The following is a 20,692-nucleotide window of genomic DNA, read 5'->3' as shown; positions in this document are numbered from 1 at the left end:
CCGTGAGGGTCGCAAGGCGCTGGGGTCGGGAATGCTGTTACTGCTCGAAAAGCCAGGTCTTGAGGAGTTTTCTGAAGGTCAGCAGGTCTTGGGTCTGCCGTAGGTGGATGGGGAAGGGGTTCCAGGTCTTGGCGGCGAGGTGGGAGAACGATCTGCCACCTGAGGTCGCTCTTCGGAAGCGGGGGACTGTGGCGAGGTCGGCGGAGCGGAGCTGGCGGGTGGGGGTGTAGAAGCAGAGTCATCTGTTGAGGTACGTTGGTCCGGTGTTGCGGAGTACCTTGTGTGCGTGGGTGAGGAGCTTGAAGGTTATCCTCTTGTTGACCGGGAGCCAGTGCAGGTCTCTCAGGTGGGGTGTGATGTGGCTGCGGCGAGGGATGTCGAGGATCAGGAGTGCAGAGGCGTTCTGGATGCGTTGGAGGCGTCTCAGGAGTTTGGCCGAGGCTCCTGCGTAGAGGGCGTTACCATAGTCCAACCTGCTGCTGACAAGGGCCTGGGTGACTGTTCTTCTCGTTTCAGTGGGGGATCCACTTGTAGATCCTAAGGAGCATGTGGAGGGTGTTGAAACAGGAGGAGGAGACGGCGTTGACCTGTTTAGTCATGGAGAGGGTGGAATCGAGGATGACCCCTAGGTTGCGTGCGTGGTCGGTGGGTGTTGGAGCGGTTCCCAGTGCGGTCGGCCACCAGGAGTCGTCCCAGGCCGAAGGGTTGGATACGAGGATGAGGACCTCCGTCTTGTCCGAGTTCAGCTTCAGTCGGCTGTTCCTCATCCATTCAGCAACGGCCTTCATTCCTTCGTGAAGGTTGGTTTTGGCGGTGTGGGTGTCTTTGGTGAGGGAGAGTATCAGCTGGGTGTCATCGGCGTAGGAGAGGATGTTGAGGTCGTGCCGACAGGCGACATGGGCGAGCGGTGCCATGTAGATGTTAAACAGGGTTGGGCTGAGGGATGAGCCCTGGGGTACGCCGCAGATGATCTCGGGGGCTTTGGAGATGAAGGGTGGAAGGTGGACGCTCTGTGTTCTGCCGGAGAGGAAGGAGGTGGTCCAGTCCAGGGCCTTCTCTTGGATCCCAGCGTTGTGGAGGCGTGTTCGTAGTGTGTGGTGACAGACCGTGTCGAAGGCGGCTGACAGGTCCAGGAGGATGAGGGCCGCCGTTTCTCCGTTGTCCAGCAGGCCCAGTGGGCAAAAACAGCACTACAAGGTCAGTGGCCTCCATTGGGGACTCCCTGACACGAGGCGCACGGATTTGTCTCCGCATCTGACTGTGGTGAGAGGCAGCTACACTACAGGCCCACCCCAGCTTACATACACAAGCTTTAAAGACTCCACCAGAAGCCCCAGGGAGGTACTACCAGCACCTTTAGACATGCTTTACATCGCTGAGTATAACAGAGTGAGCATATTACTACATGATGTGAGGGCAGTAGTAGACCTCTCCCGAATGAATGATTGCACTGGCAGAGGCTGGGACCCGGCAATCCGGGAGAGGGATCGTGACCCTCGGCTGCAGACATACAATGTGCTACGACACAGGACATATGGGGACAGAATTAGTATCAACTCGGCTGGAGCTCAACTGGCGTAGTCACCTTAACTACAAAAGTCTTACTTCTGTAGGAGTTTGGTGTCGCAGAGTGTGGGTAACCGCCAGGAGGTGGCAGTTGTCATCACTGTAACGGCGGAGGTACGGCGCTCATGTGATCTGGTGGACAGGAAGCAGTTCTTCACCCAAAATTGCTGCGGCCGTTCGTGTTTCCCCCGCCCCTGCACTTACCTGGCATGCATTACTGATCTTGGCCGGGCTGATGGGTCGCACTAGAGGGGCTGGCTCGCGAGCTTCCTCGCAAGTTGCAAGCTCGGGGATACTGATCAAACTCAGCAGTTTACGCAGCAGTACCCATCGGAGGACTGCCTGGATGCCATACCCGATGCCATAGAGCGAACTAGGGAATCCATGGAGGCCAAAATAGACAAGGCTGCAATAGATCTCACGCTACTGCATGCAGACCATGGGAAGCGGGGGGGGATCGTGTTGACGCAGTGGAACAGGACATTGCAGAGCTGAAGCCGGCAATTGACTTCTTCGAGAAACAGCAGAATGCACACAAAGCCCGCATACGGCTCCTAGAAGACAGAATGGAGGATGCAGATGAACGCTCCAGGAGGAATAACGTTTGCCTGATCGGGTTACTGGAAGGGATGGAGGGTCAAGATGTGGTTGGCTTTCTGAAAGGCTGCCTTACAGACATTCTCCCCTCCCCCTCCTCCCTCTCTCTGTTTTTCTCCATTGAGAGAGCGCACCGAACACCTGGCAGGAAGCCTGCTCCTGGAGCAAGAGGGTGCCCCCTAATATTTAAATTGTTGTACTTTAAAGACAGAGACACTATTCTACGTTAAACCAGGAAGATGACGGAAAATCAAGATTGACCATGTTAAAGTCTTCTTTTTCCCGTACTATACACTTAGGGGTCTTCCGGTGTGATGTATTCCTATAGGTTCTGAATCGATCCCCCTATTCCTGACCCTATTCTGGTTAAACAAACCAACAAGTTAACTAACAGTCAGCCCATGAGGCAGAAAACCCATGATGCAGATACCGTTATCTGACGCAGTCACACTACGGCACAGGAACGTGTTATCTGATTAGGTCATAACGCTTGCGATCTAATTAGACAAGCGATATTCCTCCAGCCCCTGATAAGGCATACGGAGTTCTCATAACAAATCAAACCTATGACAACCTGGGCAAAACCCTGCGGCCATTGTTTTGATTTCACCGAGAACTTCAGCAAAAGAATGTGCTAACGAGCAAGTCGTATGACATCCTTATTGACGTATCTATGTCCATCCTTACGTCAATCTCGGCACCTTAAAGGTATAAATATTACCGATATTGCCCTATGCAAACACACGCGGTGGTGACGAGACGGAGCAGCCATACTTGCCGAAGCCCAGAGCAGAGCAGACCCTGCTGGCACAGCCCCGCCTTCCTGACGCGCTGAGAACGAGACGCGCTGATTTCTCCTGCCGAGAGATCCAGCACCGGCGCTTCCGGGTAGCCCTCGCAGGCAGCCTGGAATATCGAGACCAGAGAGAGAGATACCATCCCTCATTCAACCTAGATTCCAGGTACAGAACTGAATAACCCCTCACAGAGAATTCTTTAGTTATTCACTTGGCAAAAACAAACTTAACTTAAACTGTAACTTTCTATTCCCGCCCACGTATTAGGCTTAGGTCAGGTACACGGGGTAGGCGTATTTAGAAACACCAGTTGAGTACGTTTAGTCAAATGTATATGTGTATGTAATATATTTTATTCATTTTAAAACATCTTATGGCTTAGAAACCATATCAATGTTTTTACAGTATTATTTTATACTATTGCTTTTAATGTATGCACTTTACTTAGCTATAAGTATTGCAATAATATCGATCCATTTCTCTTGTATGAGAAAAGAGACTGATCAATAAATAACACCTTTTTATTGAACACGCCCGTCTCTTCCTTTTCTCTACAATCTGATGAGACTAAGAATGCACGTACTGACTGAGTTAAATAAATTGCCTTTTGTTCACACGACTCTCGAGATATACTCTTGATTAGGGGAGAGCAAAGTTGTCATGTTCTATGGTTGTCAGAAACTAAATCCCTTCTTGTCTAATCAGGGAAGTTAAGTCCTTCCTGAACATTCGAGAAAGTTTCTAGTGAACTCTGAGCTAGCTGGCAAAACCCAAAACTTTAAGTCTAGTATCGACAGTAGTAGACCTAGTTAACGTCTGGCTTAGGCCTTTACTGCTGTAGGTATTATTCCAATGCGCAGAGCCTATTGGGATGATAGGAACTACACTACATGGCGCCCAACGTGTTTGGAAAGGGCGATAAAACTAACGTAAGACATTTAGAGTAACTCAGTCGTGCTTTCTCACTCAGACCCCTTTTCCCATAATACTCCAAAGACGTCTGGAGTGGGTGAAAGGTTATATCCGCCAGACCTCGCAGGAGGGAACTCCTATGTATGGTTCTTGGTATAAGTCAACGTTGAAGGATACACTGTTCCAAAATATTGTGCATCTAATCTTTGTTTCCATAAGAAACCTGATCTGCAAACAAACATAATACCATCCAGTCAGTAAAATGGTAGACAGTGATGAAGAAAGAGAGGCAGTTAGATTAGCAACTGAACTCGCGGCAGCTGATGCTACCATGCAAGACGCAGACCCGGATATAATACTCATCCCGGTCATCAAAAGGAAATCTATAACCTTAAAACTTATAGAAAACGGACTGACACCTAGAGGTGGCACAGTCATATTCGTAATTGAGGCACACGAATATCGGCAGACAGAGGTATACTATTCATGGATAAATTTTCCAGCAGCAAATCCTGTAACAAAGTACTTCCACTATTACAAAATAGAGGAACCTCCTGAAAATTACACTCCTTTCGAGGAGGTGGAAGTACCACTCAAATTTCAAGAGCATTTGCTCTTATTTGATGGCGCCCTAAAACATAATAATCACATCACCAGGCTCGGTCCTTTAGGTAGACCAGGAGCAACGTGGCCGGTCCTAGCCGGATACACACCACATCCAGACATCGACGGGATGTCTGCAGCTAACTTGCTAACACAGCTAAAACAATTAATAAAAATACATAGACAATTAGTCCAGTATGTGATGCGGACTTCAACAATTCAGCCAGCGATTAAACTCCCACAGCTGACCCCTCACCAGGGGAACACAAATAAAATTACACCACAGAACATCCAGTCCTGCCTAGGTAAAGTACCGGCTAAACGGGAACAAATACCATTCTGGCTAGCGCAGAAAATAACCCAAATAGAGGCGGTGTTTCCAGACACTACCCCGCTAGAAAAGCACAGGATTCTGACTGTCTTCCAATGGGAATCACACCACACATTGAGGACTGTGACACTTGGGGTACAGTCTTTGCTTCCATCTACACAAAAACGCACGGTGTTCCATCCATTTCGGTAATACCAGATGTGCTAAAACAAATTCAAGATGAATATGGTCCAGAACCCGCTTTAACTCTTGGTATGAAATTACTGAAAGACTTCAAGCAGGTCTCGGCTATATTATTAGCCAACATAAAAGGTGAAGCAGCAAACGTGGCGATCCGCCAGAGGTTAAAAGAGACAGATATAGCAGACCAACCAGCTGAAATTGCCAGAATCATAGAAAAATCCTATGAGGAACTAGGTAGAGATAGTTTAGGTGGAATACCAGTAAAACCGCAACTAATTGAAAGTCCTGAAAAAATATTTTTTAATAATAATTCTACATCACCAAAAAAGAACTGGGATGGAAACAAACAATCCAATCCTAAAGAAAAGAAATTCCAGTCCAGAGGAAGGTCTCCTAGGCGAAGAGAAAAATCTCCGAACCAAAGACACAGGTCACCCCAGAGTGACCCCTCTGGGAAAAGATATAACCTTAGAAATAGGGATAATATAAAAAAGCCTGATAGATATCAAGACATTGATACACGTCCCTCTCAATCTTTTCAGACTTCCTCGCAGAAATCGGAAAGAAGAGGACGATCAGAACAAAGAGAAGAGCACGCCAAGTCCAAAGACAAGGAACCTGCTCAGCTAAAAAAGAAATTACAATTTCCAAAAAAGAAGGTAGCCAGCATTAAAATAGTTAACAATGCCGAGAATACTGAGGACACAACTGAAAAACGGAGAATGGGCTCAGACAATGCTAGACAGCGCAGCAGAAGTGAGCATAGCTCGCAAAGTCCTTATGAATCATCTGGAGACAGTGGACACGAATGAATATCTTCAAGTGGAAACTGCGGACACCAGAGTTAGCAAACCTCACAAAATATACGAAATAACATTGCGTATAGAGGGGGATAAGACTAGAAAAATAAGGGGACTATTTTGGGATAATCTCTCCAAGGGCTATGATATCCTTCTAGCTGAAAAAGACTGGCCACCAGAGTTTGTCAGGGAGTGCCCTCATGGCGAAGAAATAATTATGCCTGCCTTCTCAAATCAAATTCCTATTCATAAAAAATACACACTTGCTAGAAAGTGGGCAGTGGCTCTAGCTCCTGCTTTATATAAAAATCACGTGGGATGGGATGAGGACTCCCCTCCTCACAAAATCCAGTTAAAATCACAACCAACTGCACAAAGGCAGTACCCAATTAAGCAAGAAGCTAAAAAACAGGTAAATGAAATACTAGATCAGCTAGAATACCAGGGGGTGATTGAAACTTGCACCTCACAAATGAACAACCCTTTGTTTCCGGTCTCCAAACCAGACAATTCATACCGTCTAGTTTTGGATTACCAACACCTTAACACATGTTGCAAAACTTTTGCAGTGCAAAACTCACATAGTGCTGCACTAATGAATAACATAGTGCGCAAAAAATACAAAACAACATTAGACATCTCTAATGGATTCTTTTGTCAAAACATAGCACCAGAGAGCAGATATTTAACTGCATTCTCAATAAATGGCACTCAAAAACAATTCTGTCGGTTAACCCAGGGGCACAAGAACAGCCCGGGGGTATTCTCAGCGAGAGTAACAGAATTACTACAACTATATGATGATGAAGCATTATCTTATGTCGATGACATATACTTAACAGATGATGACTTGGAGACTCACTTGAATAGAGTGAACACCATAATACTTGGGTTCGCAGCAGAGGGTTACAAATTCAACTTTAAAAAATCCAGAATTGCCCATCTGACAGTCCTGTTCTTAGGATATGAATTATCAAGCGAAGGCAAAAGCCTGGCTGACAATTTCCTAGAGAAATGTGCCGTACTCCAAGCACATAGAACACTAAAAAACTTACAGTCAATTCTAGGCTTCCTAAACTTCGGAAGAACATACATTGCAAATTACGCAGAAAGGGTCAAACCCCTTTATGATCTGATAAAACCCGATTTTAAAAGATCCAATTGGACTCAAATACACACAGAAATTTTGAGATCCCTACAAACAGACATGCTAATTAAAACAAAATTAGAAACACGTGATAACACACGCAATCTTGTGATTCGAGTCATCCCAGGGAGATGCGGATTCACATACCTGACCTCTAATGAGGGAGAAAAGGTACCAATTGCATTCAAATCACACTTGTACACTAAGGCTGAAATGAAATTTAGCCCAACGGAAAAAATTCTTACTGCAACACAGACAGCTATAGCAAAAGAACGAGCCCTGGCACAAGGTAAACGAATAATAATCGTGACACCGATACCAGCCCTAGAGGCTGTAACGAAAGCAAGCATTCCAAATGCTAAGGCTCTCCATCCGAGATGGATACAATGGGCTAATTCTCTTGCTGCAACAGACGTGGCGTACGAATTTGATCCTTATTTAAAAACACAAGAATTTCTCCAATATGAATTTGAATGTCCTCCGCCGACCGAAATTTTGCCTCTAGAACACTACGGCTGTATAATATATACAGACGGATCAGCACAACCCGCGGTGGGGGGTAAGCAAGCTTACAGTGCTGAGTGCACGATCGTTAAAGGTCGCTGGCACGAAGGAAAATTTAAACCAGCAATCACTAAAACACAATCTTTAGGAGATTGTACGGCTCAGCGAGCTGAACTACTGGCATTCAAGATGGCGCTTGAAAATACCGATCGAGAATTCCCCACACTCATAGTGTGCGATTCGTATTATTGCGTTCAGTCTTATAATGAATATTTGCAGATCTGGCTTCAGAATGGTTTTAAGGATGCAAAAGGAGGCTCAATCAAGCATAAAATGCTCTGGGAACAAGTAGTTCTTTTACAAAAAGAACTACCAAAGACTCACGTGATTCATACGCTGAGTCATCAACGTGATGGCGTTCACGTTGCAGGGAATTCATTGGCTGATGAGGCCGCGAAAGCAGCTGTGCAAACGGCTTCCGTAGCTGCCATCACCCGGTCAAAAACAAAAATAGACAGCGAAATATTACAACCTGTCAGCGCTTCAGAAAAGGATTCGATAGAAACACTCCCGAAAGGCTTTCCAGTAAAATACTCATACATAACTGATGCGAACAATGTTCCTTTTGCTCGAATCCCTGGAGTGGGGGATAGGGCAATTCCAAACATGGAACACAGGTTAGGACTAATAATAGCGGCACACGAAGGGCTTGCTTCCATCCATGCTGGCGTCTCAGCCACAGTATCATTATTAAAACAGAGATACTGGTGGCCACAAATGAGAAGACAAACAAGGAACTATGTTCTAGAATGTGAAATATGTCAAAAAATGAAAGTATCAACGGTGAGACGTCCAGCGCAGACGCCCCTTCTAATCTCGGATAAACCATTAGCCTGTGTTTATCTAGACCACTGTGGTCCCTTACAAAGGGATGGTAACTATAAATATATCTTGGTCGCAGTGGATTCATGCACGAGATTCATATGGATGTGGCCCCAGCGAACGGCTGACGCCAGAACTGTTATAAAAGATTTGCGAGTCTTTATCGGCACATACGCAATTGGCATGCTGCATTCGGACCACGGTCCTGCTTTTAGCTCTAGAGCTTACAAGGAGGCCATGGTCAGCATGGGCGTGGCATTGCGGTACTCTTGTCCATTTCACCCTGAGGGGAACGGAATTGTTGAAAGAAAAAACCGTGACATAAAGCAATCTATAACGGCAAAGGTATTAGGTTCGGGAGCTGGGTGGGTCAAACATCTAATAAGTGTCCAACGTAGTCTAAATAACTTGCCAAGAAATTCTCTGAAGGGATTCAGTGCGTACGAATTATTATTTGGAACTAGGATGTTGATCTCTGACATTGATAGTCAGACTTCAGTGGTGAAAGAAAAAAGCTTTGATATCAAAGACCGTTTGGCTATTTTGCAGGACTTAAACAAAACAAGAAAAGACCCGAGCAACATAAAATTGAAACAACAGCCAACAACCACTGAAGAACCACCACCTGTCCCAGCAAGACCTGTCTGGATTCCAAAAGTCGGGGATCTAGTCAGGGAAAAGATCGCGGTAAAGAAGGAATTTGGGCCTTCTTACAGAAAAGCAGTTCCTGTCTTGTCTGTCAACGGGACAAGATCAGTTGTACTACCGCCACTTGCTGGAAAAAAGGAGAACCGAGTTGTATCCATCGACCTGGTAAAACCACAACATGTGGCCGATAACAAACAGTAGGCCAAGTGGACTCCCAATAAGTAGCAGAACACCAAGGTTTGCTACCAGTACAGAGGTCCTAACGAAGAGGCTCATCACATTCGAAACGCCTACAGAAAAACAACAAGGACTATGCAACAATGCAATAGAACTCAGACCTCTGAAAACCCAAATAAAAACATTTAGCAGAGACACACCAATCTATAATGAAGTACCAAGTGAAAATGCAAGAAACAGAAATCCTGAACCAATTGGAACAATTGACAGAACTGCATCCGGCTACTTCATAAACTTCGATGATTCCTCTGAAGGCTTCAGTGAATCAAAGACACAGCCATCATCAAAAACCTTTAAAGATAAAGCTAAAGAACTTCTGAAACAACTGAAAGAAACATATCTGATTTCTCCATGGATTGAATTTTGGGTGGGTTTTGGTGCATTTATCCTCATACTTTGGCTCATCATGATACTAACTTTGGGACGCTTCACTGAGGGAAAATATGCAAAAATGGACACAGCAAGTCAGAAAATCAACTTGATCCTCAAACCACACACATCTTCACACATCGAGAAAAGAGAACTTTCTTCAGTCAACTTCACAGCCAATCCGATACCTGGTGGGGTAGCCTGGGACAACACTGACTATGAAATTTATGGTCCGGTCGAAATCCTGAAATATCCACACCAAATTAAGATCTCATTGAGTGACTTTGCAAAACCGAGCTCATTTGCTGATGATTGGGACTTCGAAAGCATTAATAATATGATGTCTGACTTAGTAATGTCTGCTAAATTTACCAAACATGATTATTTGCAGGGTTCTACAAATTATGATAGTATGTACTGTTATAACCACTATGGTAACCATTTTTTACATAGATCTGCACAACCTAGAAATGTTTTAAATTATAATCAATGGGAACATTGTGCAACCCCTCCAAAAGGAAGCTCAAGGACCTTCTATGACAAATATTCATACTTTTCAGGTTTTAACACAAGTAATGCTGAAGCATTCTATTTTAAATTGTCAAACAAGACAGGGACAAAGACCATGATAACCAACACAAAATTGATATATTAAGACTCATACTTTGAAAAAATGAATACTTTTGGTTTTGATTATTGGGACAAGAATGTTGAATTGAAAAGTGTTTGGGGTACAAAAGACTGGCATGTACGAGAAATTGGGAAAGGGGTACATTAAAACATCATGGAACCTGCCCTATTCACATGCATGTGTCAGTAATAAAGGACAGAAAGTGTTTCTTAGTGGCAATAATTGTGCGATGTCACTAAGCGGCACGCTTCTGTGTAACGGAATTAGTTTGCATGGAGCCTGTGAAGGGAATTCATACAACCTTTCATGTCACCAGCAAGGCGCACCTGCAACAGAAATAGAACCATTCTTTCAAAGACTCTATAATGGGAGTTACATTCTAATTGTAGACCGCAGATGTTGTAGTCTTATGCCCGGGACTCCTTATCTAGTAACTACGACTGCGAAGGTCAAGTGCTGTGGACGCTCATTGTTCCCCAGCTCCTTTCCAGACAGGGAGGCAAGGGCATGGCCCAATTTGAAAATTACTTCTATTCGAATAGATACTTTAAGCAGAATGAAAACAGTGCTTCTTCAGACGCCTACAAGGCTCACGTCATCAAAAGAAACGTATGATCTACAAGTCGCAAGGACGACTGCAGAGATACATTCATTGTTATCAACTAATTCCCCCATACATTTCGCAGAAATACTAAACGAAATCTTAAATATTTCTGATACCAATGGGGTCTCAAAGGTATTTAAGACAGTATTTTCGATGGCATTAACACCATTCAAAGCCATACTGGGTATTTTTCCAGATTTCGTCCATTCGATTTTTGGCGGACTTCCCCTGATCTTGGGACTAATTGCAGGAATCCTATTCTTGGTCCTTATTTTTCGGTATGGCAACCCATGTCACAGACAAAACTCTTGCGACAAGGGAAGAAACAATCCTAGCCATTGGATACCGGGACCGGATATCAAAAATCCTGGGACTCTCCCGGCTTAGAGACCTGAACATGACTTGGTTTCTATCATTTCGACCAATGTGGCAAAGATGTGTTTTACCTGTATTAAGGTGTCTGCTATGCGGAGAAGAATGCGTGTTAGACACCTGTCTGACGCTACAATCGGATGCGCCAATGGATGCAGAAACATTGTTGAGCCCGATCAAGGTTCATGCTTTGTGCTGCCCTCAAAGGCTACCAATCCTGATGACGGCATTCGTGGAAGCTTCACCACTACGATTGATGGGTAGTGAAGTTCAAGATGAAAGCAGCATCGATCAGGTACGACCTTCTGTAAGCAATACAAATCAGAATGTCAATGGAAACAATCATGCGCACGAATGCATGATTACACCTATTTCCGAGTTAGTGGAACTTTCCCAGGAAGCTGTTGACAGTTTTTTCGAAAGCCTAAATGATATGATGTTCTCACCAGAGCAGAAATAGAGACTTTTGAACAAGCTCGCACACGGCGTTCCCTGAATTCGGCCTTCAACTTTAAAAATAAAGTCACATGAACAATTTTCCCTCCAGTTCACGGTCAGCAATTTTTCAGCAGCCCCAAAATATTTTTTCATATTTTTCGGGACACTATCTTCTGCTTAAAGTAAGAACTATTCTTAAAGAACTAAGGTTTCTAAATTTTAGATAGCTTATAGACATAGCTTATAGACATTAGCTGCCCGCTGGTATGTTCATAAATATTTTAAATATTTTAGTCTGTGATGGAATGGTCTCGAACTTTTTTTCTGTATTAAGAGCCATTTCATGTGTATATTCTCATATACCGAATAAGCAATAATGTATACAAATGCGTGATTACCTTAGCATTATTATACAGCTTGAGTGCATACAATACATATGATGCAACTTTTCCGTATATTTGAAAATTTCAAAATGCATTTATGTATTTTGGGGTGGTAAGGTATACACAATACTCTATAGTATGTTGTACTATGTTTTACTATGCATAGATTAGTAAATATGACCATAGTTAGCGTGGAGTGGGTGTGATGTATTCCTATAGGTTCTGAATCGATCCCCCTATTCCTGACCCTATTCTGGTTAAACAAACCAACAAGTTAACTAACAGTCAGCCCATGAGGCAGAAAACCCCCATGATGCAGATACCGTTATCTGACGCAGTCACACTACGGCACAGGAACGTGTTATCTGATTAGGTCATAACGCTTGCGATCTAATTAGACAAGCGATATTCCTCCAGCCCCTGATAAGGCATACGGAGTTCTCATAACAAATCAAACCTATGACAACCTGGGCAAAACCCTGCGGCCATTGTTTTGATTTCACCGAGAACTTCAGCAAAAGAATGTGCTAACGAGCAAGTCGTATGACATCCTTATTGACGTATCTATGTCCATCCTTACGTCAATCTCGGCACCTTAAAGGTATAAATATTACCGATATTGCCCGATGCAAACACACGCGGTGGTGACGAGACGGAGCAGCCATACTTGCCGAAGCCCAGAGCAGAGCAGACCCCGCTGGCACAGCCCCGCCTTCCTGACGCGCTGAGAACGAGACGCGCTGATTTCTCCTGCCGAGAGATCCAGCACCGGCGCTTCCGGGTAGCCCTCGCAGGCAGCCCGGAATATCGAGACCAGAGAGAGAGATACCATCCCTCATTCAACCTAGATTCCAGGTACAGAACTGAATAACCCCTCACAGAGAATTCTTTAGTTATTCACTTGGCAAAAACAAACTTAACTTAAACTGTAACTTTCTATTCCCGCCCACGTATTAGGCTTAGGTCAGGTACACGGGGTAGGCGTATTTAGAAACACCAGTTGAGTACGTTTAGTCAAATGTATATGTGTATGTAATATATTTTATTCATTTTAAAACATCTTATGGCTTAGAAACCATATCAATGTTTTTACAGTATTATTTTATACTATTGCTTTTAATGTATGCACTTTACTTAGCTATAAGTATTGCAATAATATCGATCCATTTCTCTTGTATGAGAAAAGAGACTGATCAATAAATAACACCTTTTTATTGAACACGCCCGTCTCTTCCTTTTCTCTACAATCTGATGAGACTAAGAATGCACGTACTGACTGAGTAAAATAAATTGCCTTTTGTTCACACGACTCTCGAGATATACTCTTGATTAGGGGAGAGCAAAGTTGTCATGTTCTATGGTTGTCAGAAACTAAATCCCTTCTTGTCTAATCAGGGAAGTTAAGTCCTTCCTGAACATTCGAGAAAGTTTCTAGTGAACTCTGAGCTAGCTGGCAAAACCCAAAACTTTAAGTCTAGTATCGACAGTAGTAGACCTAGTTAACGTCTGGCCTAGGCCTTTACTGCTGTAGGTATTATTCCAATGCGCAGAGCCTATTGGGATGATAGGAACTACACTACACCGGTAAAACAAAAGCTTTGCCAACTGAACATGGTCTACTCATTAATCTATCTAGCAAAACTCTGAGTGTCTCAGATGGAAAAGCACGCTTTTTTGACACCCCGCAAGATGCATGCGACTGGCTGGAAAGCACGGGTCAATTTTCGGGCCCCAGACCTATGGGTTCATTGGTTGATGGAAGGGGAGAGATGAGCGGTCCTCAACAGCTTCGTAAGAGGCCCGGGAGATGTGGCCCTGGCCTATCGGCGGCACCAGGACAAGATCAAACCAGACAAGAAAGGCAAGCAGCGGTACGCGAGGCTGGGCGGATTGCGGAGACTGCAGAATCGCCCAGTAACAAAGGAACTCCTCCCTGTTCATCGGAGGATGATGGTTCGTCGGCTGTAGGACTTTCGGATGTGGTGTCGCTGCAGCTACTGGGTGTAACGCCACAAACATCGGATGGTATTGTATTATTCCGGGGCACTGCAGTTATCATAATGATTTCGCAGAGAACAGCATACCATGGACACTGGGTCTTTGACGTTGTTAATTTGCTGTTCGTAGTGTGGGGGTGCTTACTGTTATCTCAAACCCCGCATGGAAAATGTAAACTGTTGATTATCTGTGCTGGTTGCAGTTACACAAATGTCACTGCTCTACATTGGGGATCGCATAGTGGAGCTTCTTGTTAGGTCCTACAACCTCCCTAGTTTTCCCTAATACAGGGAACCAGTTGTTCTCACGTATAGATTTTCATTCCGTTTGGGTTTCGGCAGCAACCCTTGTTTATGGGAACCGCTCTGGTAAAGTTTCTTCCCTGTCTTGTTGACGTCTGTGTCTTCCCTTATGGTTATAGAGGTCTGCTGGGAAGGGGTGGGTGGAGCGGTTGGGCCCTAATGCACTGTATCATTATCTGTGGTCGCAGAATGGTGCATGCTAGGGAGATACCCAACACAATGTCATGACCAATCATACAATACTCACATGGAACGTGAAGGGTCTCTGAACACCTTCTCGTAGGTACGAGGTCAGCTCATATCTTAAAAGACAAGTTGCTGTTTTACAAGAGACACACTTGAACAGTGCTGAAGCGCTTCGATTGCAGAGGAAGTGGAGGGGCAAAGTATATGCCACTGACTACTCGCTATTTGCGAGAGGGGCCCTGATCTGGGTTCATCCAGGCACACCTTTTAATGCGAAGGAGGTACCTCTTGATGAAGACAGTAGATATAGGTTTTTCAGGGTTAGACTAGACGGTCATCACATGCTATCGGGAAATGTATATGCCCCTAATATTGAACTATAACAATTCTTTAGCTCGCTTTCCCCACAATTAAACAAGTAGTGCGGCATACCGTGGCTCATTGGGGGTGATTTTAACAGCGTCATGAACACTGGTCTGGATTGATCTTTTCCCCCCTTCGAAACACAGCAGCTACTACCAATTCTACCCTCCTGAATGCCTGGATACACGGGTGGGATCTGGCAGATGTCTGGAGACACCCGAATCCCGCGGCAAGGGTTTACTCCTTCCACGCGATACCACATGACTTGCACGTTCGGTTGGACAGGATTCTCAGTTCACCCTCGTTGCTTCCTTATGTAGTGGATTCTCACTACCGAGGTCAAATGCACTCTGACCACAACCCCCAATATGTCACACTGTGTTGGGACAATGGCCCCCCGTGTGTCCCCACTTGGCATCTTCAGCCGTCTTCAACAGAGGACCCGTTGTTTAGAGACAAATTGGGGGAGGCCCTCAGTGAATATTTTGCGAATAATGCAGAGACGGCCTCATCTGCTATGGCAGAATAGGCAGCTATGAAAGACACGATACATGAGAGATGTTTAGGGATAGGCAGTGGTATGAGAAGGCAGATGGAATCAGAGTTGCTTGCAGTGGAAAGAAAGAGAGCTGTTAAGTTTAGAAAAACGTTCATTAGTGGCCCCCTCGGACCCTATAACACTGTTGGAGGCCTGTAAAAGACACATTGAACACTTGGAGCAAGAGAAATGTCTAAACTATGCAGCGCACTCTGCGTCCACACATGAAAGGGTGACCGCTTTGGGGGCCTGTTGGCTCTGGTTAATTAAGAGGGATCAGTCCTTGGTCTCATCACTGTGCTTCGGTTGCCGGATGGTGGCCTTAAATACACACAGTGAGAAATTCATAGTGTACTGACTACGGACTACACTCTGCTTTACACCTCCACACTGGAAGCAACTGACACTGATATACTGCTCTTCCTGGATGGGCTCTCTTTTCCAACACAGCGCAATGAGCTGGACACACCTATTACACTGGAAGAGGTGAAAGGTACAATGCGGGCCTTACCCTTTGAGAAAGTATCGGGGCCTGATGGCTTTCCGCATGAGTTTTATAAGACTTACGCAGACACATTAGGCCCACAGCAGTTGAAGATATATGAAGAGGCAATAGAGGGTGCTGCCCTTTCAGCTGTACTTATCGAAGCTACTCTAATATCTCTCCTGAAACCGGATGGAGACCCCACCCATACGGGTACATATCGCCCTTTGGCGCTGTTGAATGGGTATTCTAAAATGCTGGTGGGAGTCTTAGCGGGTAGATTGGCACCCATCACCCCGCATTTGGTTCACCATAACCAAAACGGTTTTGTTCCAGAGCATAACACGTACCTTGATATCCGCAGACTTTTTCGGATAATGAGGAGTGCCATAGAGGCCTTGCCAGCATCGGGATGCTTGGTGCTGGATTTGGAGAAGGCCTTCAACACAGTAGAATGGCTGTTTATGTTTGCAGTGTTAAACCGTTTCGGGTTTGGACCGTACTTTCACAATCTAATTGAACTGCTATACGACTCGCCCACTGTGACAGTCCGACTGGGAACCTTCTTCTCGAAACCCATTCTGATTGGAAGGGGTACTCGACAGGGTTGCCCACTTCCCCATTAATATTCTCATTAGCTATAGAACAATTGCCGCTTTACCTGCGCCATTCTGTGGCTCAATGGGGCATACCACTGGGGATGGAGCTCCATTCTGTATCATTATATGTGGGCGACATCCAACTTTATATACGAGACATGCAGCAGATACCCCCGGTTATACAACAAACACTTACCCTATTTGCTAAAGTATCAGGACTGATGGTGAGCTTGGGAAAGTCCTGTTTGTTTCCATTTACCTCTGGTGCATGTGCTTCCCAATTGGTGGTGGATAGCACCCTGGTGACTTGGCAACTGGCTGTGTTTAGATATCTAGGCGTTCGTATATATCACACAGATCGAGACCTACTAGATGGTAATTTAACCAGAACCGCAACACTATGGCCCCAAATTGAATTTTGGATGACACTGGACCTCTCTGTAGCAGGCAGAGTGGCGATCATTAAAATGATAATGCTGCCTCGCCTACTATATTATTTTGCGAACCTCCCACTGTACCTGCGGGGGGCATTTTTTAGGCCACTGGAAAAGATGATGAGGGATCTCATTTGGAACAACACGAGATGCAGAGTGGCGCTCGCCAAACTGTATTTACCCCAGGCGCATGGTGGCTTAGCCTTGCCCAATATGGAGCATTATTATCTGGCATCCCAAAGTGGATTGTAAAATGGAAGGAGGAACTCCACCTTGGTGACACAACGGAGGGAGGGGCCCCATACACATTGGACAAACTCCTTTTCCTCTTCAATCCGTGCGCCAGGCCAAGAGCGGTCCTTCCGCTTCTGGTACAGGTAGCTCAGAAATATTTTCCAGGGGCCCTGTACCTCATCAGGCATATCACACCCTATGCACCTGCGATAGCAATTTTAGGAATGCCAAGAGGGGGAGGCAGAACTACCGCGGCGTCGCTTATGGCTTGGCGCGATGCGGATATACATACTCTAGGAGACTTATTTGCAGAGGGTGAACTGAGACCCTTCCTATCTTTCACTGAGAAAGAATGTGTCCCCCCGGGCAATATCTTAATCACATCTCCTGGGTAGATACGTTGAAGCGTCAATGTGGTGATATCACACAGGAACCCCCAACACATCTCTTACTGCAATATATTCACGTCCTGGGCACCGAACGTCATTTAATAAAATGGTTCACTGATTCCATCCGCTCGCATGCTGCCACTGACTTAATGCCCCTACGCAAAACATGGGAGATCGAGCGGACTAGACCCTACACGTGGAAAGAATGGGAAAGGTTGTTAGACAGCCCCCAGCAGACTCCTAGAAATGCCAAGTTTAGGCTTATTCAATTTTATACAACCCACAGGGCTTATTTGACCCCAGATAAAATTAATAGATATTTCAAAAGAACAGGTGCATGCTGTCCTCGCTGTAACCTGGTAGACGCAAATCTACTACATATGTTGTGGTCGTGTCCCAGGCTGCTGGGTTTTTGGCATGATGTAATTAATTTACTCACCCTCAGCAAGGACAGGCCGCTACCGCCCATGTGGGAGGACTGCATAACAGGTATATTTTCTAGGCAGAAGGACCAAAGGGCGACCTCCAGATTCCTGGATCTGGGCTTGGTGGTGGCCGAATGGCTCATCACAAGCCACTGGAAATCAGCTGAACCCCCCTCTTATGGCATGGACCAACTCTATGTTAAATTGGACCAAAGCTGAAGCAGTTTCCTTGCTGAGGGAGGACACGCTGGGGCTGCGTAAATATCCTATCTCGGCGGCATGGGGTGCGACCTGGATGACATTACAGGTGACATCAGCCTCGGATGACCCACCGGAGGTTCCTTACATACACTGATCTGGATTTATAACAGCTGTGGAATGACTTGTTATAATGTATAATACTATTCTTACTACCCACACTCGGTGGAATGGTGTCCCACAACTCATTATCGTAATGATGCAGTTGAGATGTAACTGCGAAAATATGGGAGTGTATGCGGCTCCGTTCCACTCCCTTCTAACCTACCCTCTTTCCATATTGGTTATTTTCCCCTGTTACTAGAAGATACTTATTTCACAGTTACAGTCTTAGATTTGCATCCCCTAGGAGAAGCCACACGGCAATGTCGAACGGGGACTTTCGCTCATTGCGCAGGAGGATCTATCCTTTATCCGTACTGTCTAGGCACACTAGGTGAATGTAATGATCCAGTGATTAAACATTAAAACATTAAACAGCTCTAATAGCTGTTTAATGTTGAGTTTAATTGGAAGCTTAACTGATTTATGACTTGTTAATGTACCCAATGACCGTGTACACTGTGTAATCTGTGATTTGACTTAACTGATTCTACTGTTAACAATATATATCTGTAATGTAACATGTATAACTGAAAAATGATAATAAACAGGAGAAAAAAAAACTAGAGAAAGGAATAAGTGACCAAGCTGTATATGTTGAGCTGCATTGATACCTGCCCTAAGACTCTGCACTCAAACATTAAGTAAGAATAACTAAACTGCCCGTCAAGTCAGTACTGAAGAATAAGAAAAATCAAAGTACTTTAATGCTATACACACTGGAAAATTATACTGTATCCCCAGTAATCTGGGGAAAGTCTACTAACAGAATGGGATCAAGCCTTTGACTCAATGAGGGAAAATCAAATTGGAACTTAATGGAGTGAATCTAGTGGGGTTTAATCTTTCCTTGAGTCACAGTCTTGGGGCGCACCTGCCCAGCCACTACTCTAAAATGTTCTCACCAGTTGCTGACAAAACTCCAGGGAGCCTTTCTATCAGTTGTGGAATAGTTTGTAAGGGCTTCTTGTACAGACAGCTTTTGCATGTGTGTCTGTTAGAGAGCAGATCCCTAGCAGACTGCAGGCAGGGTGGCTCCTAACTCCAGTTCAGCCAACAGGATCTTTGTGTGCAATGAGCTCCAGCAAACTCAGGTGAGTGACGGAAGCACGAACACCGGTCAGTGGTAGGCTAAGGATCACAGAGATTGCAGTGATTTAGCTCTTTCCACCTAGGTCCTCCTCAGGCCAGTCTCAACTCCGCCAAACAAGCAGGTGCCAATCCTTGACCCTCGGTCCAGGCAGTGCCATTCCTCTTGTTGATCAGGACTCCATTGAGCCCTCAAAACTCTTTCTTGGATGTCTGACCATATCCAATGGTTGAGTTTGTTTTAGCCCTTCAGCACTTCGTCACTTCTCAATGCTAGAATATAAATGTCAACTTGCCTCTTGGCGGACTACCAGACACCATAAGCACAGCTTCCGATATGAGCTCTAATGAGGAGGCTGCCAGATTTTCTTGCAATGCATGTCACACCCTATGGCGCAGCAGTGATGTCACTACACTTAACCAAGCCCCTTCACAGACTTGACTTCTTCTGAACAGTGTCTTCTTCCTGCATAGGCATCTCCAATGCCAGTCTGCTCAGTCAATCATCTATTTCAAGTTTGATGCAGGCTGCCCCTCTTGGCAGGATTGTCGACTTTATCCACCCAATGCTCTGGGAGGGGACTGAAATATACATTATTTGCTGTCTGTGTTCCAACTAGTATATCACCTAAGCATGCCTGAAAGAAAACAGAATCTATAGAGGCTGTATCCACATGCACTATTTTGCTTTTCACATTAATCCTTCACACACAAGCAATTTGTGCACATACAACATATACTCACTCATAACGTGCACACAAGCAACATCCATATACCTCATGGATGGGTGAGGAACCCGGTTGATACGGAACTAGCCAAACAATTATAAAATACAGGAGAGGACAGTAAGCTGCTCTCCCAAGTAGGTAACAAGGAAAAAGGAATGCCCTGCACTGTAATTACCTTGCTGATTCCACTGTCAGTCTCATACAACACAGGGAGTTGACCAAAGCCACTGTTCCAAGAAATGGAAGCACACATGGAGTGCACTCCGACCAAAGCATCTCACTCCAGATCATGGAGAGCTGTCAGAGCCCTCCCCTGATCATTGTTTGTGCTGTGTTCGCTGTTAAAACAATACAGAATGCTAGAAGGACTTCGAAGCAGAAGCACACACTATTCAGTGCCATGCAAAGGATTTCTACATCGCAGTTAGGACAAAAGAGAAGATGGGGTGAAAGAGAGAAAGGGGTGAAAGAGTATGGACCAGGATGCAAAAAGTGTGCGAGGGTGTGACTGGCCAGAAAGCGTAAGACAATTAATCAAGTGCGCAAAACACAGAATAGG

At 45.0% G+C, this 20,692-nt stretch overlaps 1 protein-coding gene across 2 annotated transcripts in view; it reads right to left on the bottom strand.

The window, feature by feature from the left end:
- The window catches only part of INPP5F (inositol polyphosphate-5-phosphatase F), a 1,146,251-nt gene that overhangs the window by 1,090,214 nt on the left and 35,345 nt on the right, over positions 1-20,692 (bottom strand). The gene's annotated exons all lie outside the window — the stretch shown is intronic.

Source organism: Lissotriton helveticus, chromosome 5_1 (assembly GCF_964261635.1).
Source record: "Lissotriton helveticus chromosome 5_1, aLisHel1.1, whole genome shotgun sequence".
In the NCBI taxonomy this organism is placed as follows: Eukaryota; Metazoa; Chordata; class Amphibia; order Caudata; family Salamandridae; genus Lissotriton; species Lissotriton helveticus.
The sequence above is the reverse complement of the archived record's forward strand: the minus strand, read 5'-3'. Positions and strand labels throughout refer to the sequence as shown.